The sequence below is a fragment of the Morone saxatilis genome, unplaced genomic scaffold (genome assembly GCF_004916995.1).
Source record: "Morone saxatilis isolate NCDOM2014 unplaced genomic scaffold, NCSU_SB_2.0 Contig18, whole genome shotgun sequence".
Taxonomy (NCBI): domain Eukaryota; kingdom Metazoa; phylum Chordata; class Actinopteri; family Moronidae; genus Morone; species Morone saxatilis.
This window is the reverse complement of record NW_023339740.1, coordinates 27,392,528-27,400,008: the sequence shown is the minus strand read 5'-3', so window position 1 is coordinate 27,400,008 and position 7,481 is coordinate 27,392,528. Positions and strand designations below refer to the sequence as shown.

The 7,481-nt window shown below is 38.4% G+C and overlaps 1 protein-coding gene across 1 annotated transcript in view; it reads left to right on the top strand.

The window, feature by feature from the left end:
* Window positions 1–445: 445 nt before the first annotated feature.
* The window catches only part of chd6 (chromodomain helicase DNA binding protein 6), a gene marked incomplete in the record, with an annotated part of 91,110 nt that continues 84,074 nt past the window's right edge, over window positions 446–7,481 (top strand). Inside the window, 1 exon segment of the mRNA XM_035661471.1 lies at window positions 446–623.

Sequence of the window (7,481 nt, the reverse complement as noted above, 5' to 3'; positions counted from 1 at the left end):
TCTCAAGGCATCCTGGAAAAACCTGGGAAAATTTAGAGTTTTCCCGAGTCATGGAAAAGACCTGGAATTTGGTTAAAACGAACCAAAATCTTGGAAATAATTTAGGTTGAGTTGTATTTTAGCTCGTCACTCACGTCATCAAATCTGAAGCCAAACAAGATAAAATCTGCTTGATTTGAACGGCGGCGTTAATGTTACGGTGAGAGGAAAATCTGTAAACTGAAGTCACTTTGATCGTATTTGAAAAATGTCCCACATAAAACGATGACCGCTTACCTGTAATAAACCTGTAATAACCCTGAGACACTCCATCATTAAATAAAGAGGCCTGCCGGTAAATGTAGGTGCTGTCCTGTATTGTTAATGGAAAATGATTTCTTGTTTGGCATAACATCAAACCTGTAATCTATAGATCTATCGATAGGAATGTATTTAACTGTCTAATCATGTGGCTTTGTTGTAGTTTGGGATGAGCTGAAAGGTTGCTGGTTTGATTCTCAGGACCCCCCCTGGTGGTTTCATCAGCAGGCAGCGCTGTGGACCCGAAAGGTTATACTGCTCACAGGAAGAAGGCGCCCCGGCTCTTTGCATCGGCCTCTCTTTTGCACGTTGGTCCCGTGTTGGTGCGTCTGTCCTCCCACAGCAATAAGACATGCAGCCGAGGCTATTTGAAGACTCTAATGAGTGCGTCTGTCTGTCTGTCTGCCTACTCGTTCACTCATTGTGCCACTTTTTTTACCGCCTGCTTGCAGAACCGCTGCTGTACTTTGACTCCATCATCAGAAGTTGCTAGGGTGAGGAAAAAAGACAACTTTTGCCCCCTGCTTCAGTTGTTGAGACAGCAGCAGTTTATATATATATATATATGTGTGTGTGTGTGTGTGTGTGTGTGTTATAACAGTTAGTTGGTTCTACTTTATTCCGTTCATTCAGGAATAATTAGAGGAATGTTCTGCAGTGTTGTGCTCGAGGTGATGCAGGAGGACTATCTGATGAGATGTTTTCAGCTGTTTGTAGAGAAAACAATGATATCGTAGAACCAACAGGGTTAAACACCGGCTAGTGTTGGCGTTGAACATGTGACCTTTCTGTTACAGCACACCTTTTTACTCTGCTGGTCGTTTATTTGGTAATAATCACTGTTTTTTAGTAGCAGTGCTTTTTGACAATTTATACACAATTTTGAAGTTCAAAGGCAACTTTCTGTGCATTTAAAAAAAAAGCTTTTTATGACAGTTATACGGTGCGGATGACTCCTGTTGGTTACTTTACAAAAACCTTTACTTTAAAAAAAAAAGAGTAATGTTTAAACTTGAAGCCACAGTGAGACACTTAAGATGTTACAGGTGAATCTTTAAAGGATCCACCTGTTGTACAGAAGCAAAGCAAATGTTACGTGTTTTCTACATTTGAATTGAAGTAACGTGTGATCACCTCCTTCAACACTAATGTCAGATTCTTAAAAGCAATGGCCTCTACACTCCCTGTCCACTTTATTAGGTACACCTGTACTGTTTAATGCAGTCCGATACAGCCATGAACGGTACATATAGTAAGAAACTGATATTCAGTTGTCAGAGATGTTTTAATTCAACTATATGTTGATTATTGGGGTTGTAGTTGGTAGTGTTACTCTGCATTAAACTGACACCAATACTCTTCCCCCCTCATCTTTTAAATGGGTTGGGCGAAACATTACAAACACAATGCAGCAAACTACAACCTCAATAATAAAGCTATAGGTAAATGATTACCTCTCTGACAGAATCAATCAAAACTGAACAATTATTATCTTTGTAAAGGTTGAATATTATGGCTCAACTGTTGTATTGATGATTAGATTTTACAGGTGGAATTTAGTTGATAAATCACTGATTGAAAGTGGTAGTACTGCAGAAAAAAGTTAATGTTTTCTATAAAGCAGTAAAATCTATGTAGTGAACCATAGATTTTTACTGCTTTATGGAAAACATTAACTTTTTTTCCGTGACTAATTTCAAACAAACAGCAAACGTTCAATAATTACATTTTGATTACATTACAGTGAATGATTAATCACGATTATCAAACGTTGTATCTGTAGTTTCGTACGCCAGTCTGTCAATCAAACTGCAACTTTGGAAAGCCACTGCCAGTTAAACCTAAAAGAGGCAGCAACATGTTTGTATTTAAAGTATTCTTTTGGGTTCTGTTTCCAGCCACAGGTAGTTTTAATCTTTTGCAGCTGTGATTAGCTCATTTGTGCATTGCACTGATTGGTTAGGTCAAAGCTATGGGATATTGAATTATCCATGTTTGCTCAGTACAGCTTACCTCTCTTGCCCTCAGGTTCGCATAAACTACAGGTTATGAACTTCTTTTAAAATAAAAAAAGTGAAATTATCCACAGTATCAGCCATGAGAAGAATGTAATAATCGGTCGTCGGCTGAAGAAATCCATCAATCTTTTTTTTTTTTAATTAGGTGTATTAACTGTTAATTAACAGTTTTCTTATTTTTTTTTCATTTTTCCTGTATGAACACAAAACCCACTCAAAGCCTGCTTAGAACTGGTGTGTAGTTTGGTTTAGGACGCAGATAAAGACTCACAGACACGACAAGAATCAGTTAATACGCCAAAAAGACTTGTTGGTAGAAATAACGCCACACGCAATTCTTTAAGTAACTTTTGCTTTAAAAAAGAAGTGGAGCAAATGCAGATATTTAAGTTTATACATCACAAAGCAACATGGTGACTCATTTATTTATAACTTTATATATATATATATCTTTTCACCTTGCAGTACGTACAGTTCTGTGTATGCCAAACCAATCACTAGAGGCATATGGTATCATCAAACACCTTTTCGTTTGCCATCCCAGATCTTTACAATTATAAGGCGAGCCTGTATTGATGGTTTAGTGTTCTGTTAAATCAACCAGAAAATTGAACAACTGCTCTAGTTTGTCTTAAATTACTGTAATCATTGCTTGAGTGATAGTCTTTCCAAATGAAGCTACAGAAGATTAGATAGATAATAGTAATAATAACAATTCTAATAATCAGTATTTATATGTGACTTCAGAAATATGTAGCACAAAGTACACGTGCATGTCTGCAGTGAAGTTATGGAAACTTTTTAGGCTGCTGATAATGGCGAAACTTCCAGCATCATACATTCCCTTGTAGTCACTGTCCTTTCAGGTTCAGTGTTCAGCTGCGAGTGTTGGCGGGGACAGGTGACTGTGTGGAATATTTTAGCTTTAATACCCAGAAATACTGTAAAAATGACACCGAGTTCACACAGCGTGTTTCACCCAGGCAGACTGTGAAGTTTGAAACGTGGGATAAGAGAGGAGCAAACTTTCCCCTGGAGTACACACTCACTGCTATCAGCGAGATGGTTCGTGTTTATTTTTTTCATCTTCAATTTGTCACTTCTGTGGGTGGAGACAGATGAAATTTGTTTTAAGCAGACGGGGTGAATCTCAGTTTAGTGTCTCATTTAGTGTCAATCAGCATCTCAATTAGTTGGAATGGAAGTCTCTCCTCTTTCCCCCCCCCCCCCTCCACTTGCTTTGTGCTTTAGTCAGAAGGCAGCTGTGCATTTACATTAGAATATAAGTCGAGTACAGACACAGCAGTTAACATTGTGGCCATCTGATGTTGGTGAAGATCAGAGTGGAGCTCTGTTATAAAGCCTGTTGAGTTCTAGTGGAGGCTGGATATTGAATGAACTGAATCCTGTGTCTTCTTTGGTTAAGCTTCGTCTCAGTGACTGAACTAAATGAAGAATCAGTTAATTTGTTAGGCGTATTTTATGTGCTTGAAAATAATCTTATTAAGTACGTGTACAGACGACAAACCCAGCTAAATAAAAGACATTACCAGGCCATTGGGTTCGTGGTGATACCGTTTTACACCAGTGGCATCCTATTAGCCTTTATATTCATATAATTGACTCGATTCATCGATTATTCGCCAATTATTTTGATAATTAATAGTCCAGTGTGCTAAATGGACTGTAATTTTATATCACCTTTCTGGTCTTCCGACGATTCAAAGGTTTACACTGCATATCACATTCACCCATTCACACACATTCATACACTGATGGCAGTAGTTTCTCCTTCTCGCTAGTAAAGGACGAGCAAGTGAGCGGCCTTTTCATGGTTTTTAGTCATTTTTTAAGAAGTTCTCTGATTTCAGCTTCTCAATTGTGAATATGTTCTGGTCAGTAAACTGAATATATTTGAGTTGTGGACAAAACAAGGTATTTGAGGACGTCACCTTGTGCTTTGCGAAACAAGTGATTAACCTTTTTTACCCTTCTCTGACATTTTATTGACCAAACAACTAATCCATGGCCAGATGAACTGATAATAAAAATAATCTTTGGTTGCAGCCCTATTATCAACCAGTTGAGCCCAAGAATCTATAAAGGGAAGTAGAGCTGACAGAAAATGAATTGTCAGAAGTTTTGGTAATCTCTTATTGTGCCTTAAGTGTTTGTCCCTGTTTTATAATCATTCTAATGTTTGGACACACAAAACAAGCCATTTAAAGACTTCACCCTGGGTCCTGGGAAATTGTGATTTTCTGAATGATTAATCAGTTAATTGTAAACAGAACAAAACAGATTAAATCCTAATAAAAATATTTAGGAGTTTGTGTCTTGAGGGGAACATTAGTTGGGAGGGAGGTTGGAAGTGTCGGTGTAAACTGTAGACAGTGGCTGTTTTAGTGCAAAGGGAAGTCTAACTCAGTCGTACTGTATACAAACATGTTTAAATGCACACATTATCTGCCTGTAGGTCTTTCCCCAAAAACGTAAGAAGAAAACGTAAGCTTTCAGTGTGGTAATTTGGTTCAATGAGTGGAAAAAGCTGGAGGATTCAGTTGTGACCTTTTGAATATAGCACACAATAGCCTAAATATGTCAATGTCACAGTAGCAGCGGACTAGGTCAGCTGGATGCTCGGCGTGAAGAAAGAAGGAACACTGTGGCACCAGGAGATGCTGCAGAGGTTCGGAGGCGATGATCAGTGATTTATCTAATTAATATGAGAAAGCTGAGTCTCCCTGTGTCGTAACCCGGGCCGCCACTGACAACACTGTCCGCTCCTTTGTTTGTTCCCTCGCGGGAGCATCGTTCAGCTGAAGCAGGGACGGAGCGAGGAGGAGCTGCGTTCCATTTTAAAGCTGCCTTCCCCTCTTTGTGCGTGCAAACACACACACAGGTTGGGAGAGAACAGGGATGAATTTGTTTCTGATTTAGCACAGACGGCTGCTCCTCCCTCAACTGAGCCGTCTCCTGATGACTCTCAGACGCAGCAAGGCTCGTCTGCTCTTTTGTGCAAGGGCAAGTGGTTGAGCGAAGGGAATAAGGTCATTGAAAAGAGAACGGGTCTGTCCACCGAGACAGCCGAGAAGGATTTCTGTCTGTGGCTGCTGAGTAAAGTCTGCTGTAGCACCCACTTTTACAGGTGATAAAAATAAATCATGGAGGCTATTTATTCTGGGAATGATTTCACTGCTAATACTGAAACTGCAAATAGGATATTCACTAAATAACTAAAAAATGACAAATGCATTTTTATCTGAAATAGATCGGCTCCTTCCTATTCGTTATAGCTTAATCTAATAATTATTTTCTTGATTAAGAGTTTGGCAGAGAAAATGTGAGAATATAGTGAAAAATGTGTGATGCAACAATGCTAAACCAAAATATATCCAAGTCCCAAAGATATAAAGCAGAGAAAAGGAAAAAGTCCTCATTTGAAAAGCTGGAAGTGGAGAAAATTAGGCGTTTTTGCTTAAAATTATGTAAAAATGAAATTGAGCAACTAATTGATTAATGGACTAATTGTTTCATCTCTAATCTGAAGGTAGACACATCAGTGTAGGGCTGAGATACATATATTCATATTCAGATAACACAGTATGTCCCCATATGGCAAATATAAAACTTCTATATGATTAAACTAATCAAACTTAGCCATTAGCTATGCTCCCCAGTTATGTTTTACATCATAGGAAAAACTTTCCTTTCAATAATTGTATTTGTTTGACATTATAACAACCTCATATCATAATACTATGATTCTTGAGACATGTCTGCATGTATCGGTGTGTGGCTGGTGAGTTTTTTAGACTTCAGATGTTCCCCTTTTATGCACTAGTGTGTGTGTTTGTTGATGTGTTTGTGTGTGCACGTTCTGCCACATAAGGCTGCAAAATGAGTGAGCAGCAGACGGTTGTTTCATTTGTGAAAACGGCTTGCATCAATATTCATGGGTGACAGGTGTGTTGGGATAAAACAAGTTGGCACAAAGCTTGGAAAAAAAGCCTCCGCAGGCTGTCTTTCTCACTTAGATTTGACTATCATTTTATGGGAGGGGGGGTTCAAGGAGAAGAGGAAGTCCACTCCTCCTTTAGCTCACTGTTTCCACTTTCGTACACTTGTCTGTTGTCATACATAAGCACTTTAAGACCACAGCAGTATTTCTGTATTCACTGTCAGGGCATTAAGGCCTCTCACTGTCGGCTATTTGTAGTGTTGATGAGGAAGTTTGTTCTGCTGCGTCTCCTGTTGTAATACCTGATGACTGAATGGCTTCAAATCAAATGTATTGTATCCTTCAGAAGATGGAAAGCTCTGGTGTGAGGTGATGCCATTAGAGTACATGTGATATCAGAGAGTGCGGTGGGGAGGGGAGGGGTTTGAATCTACCATGAGGCCATCTCTTTGTCACTTTTAAAGGTCATTTTTATGGCATTTAAACTACGCTAGATTGCTGGCCTTAAACATGGAGTGACAGTAAAGATGAGGGTAAAGAGGTGGTGATGTGCAGCACAGTAAAGCTGCGCAGTTGCAGCCTAAACCCGAATTAATTGAAACGGATCCCAATTGAAGATAATGAAGCATTTTATTTAGAATCTCCTCTGTTGAGATTCCAGCGGGGATAAGCAGTAATTCAATATTTGTTTATTGTCTCCACAGATCAACTCACTGTGACACAATTCTCATATCAAATTATTGTGATTCATTCTCATTTATTTCTTATAAAAACCAACTTTATTATAATTATTTTGTCATGATGACACACACATAGCCTTGGCTGTTGCTACAGGTAGAAATATCCATTGAAAGCACTGCTTGGCCAAAAAGGGTTTTAAGAGAAGACATGTTGGTTACATCTCTGGTGAAACATTAAGGTGTACTTTCTTTGTCGCCCTACTTGTCATCTATATGATTTTTGAATTTCCTAAAAACTAGTTATGTCTTATCGTTTGTCCATTATCAGATTTTATATAATTTTCATATTTGTTACAGGTGTAACATTTTCACAATATTGTTTGTCCCGTTTGGATGGAGTAGTGACCCCCTAGAAAAGTCCTATTGGGCCTATTTGACCCCATTCCAGACAATCCTGGTTCAAACAACATCATATAATAAAATATAATATAATATAATATAATCTAATATAATATAATATAA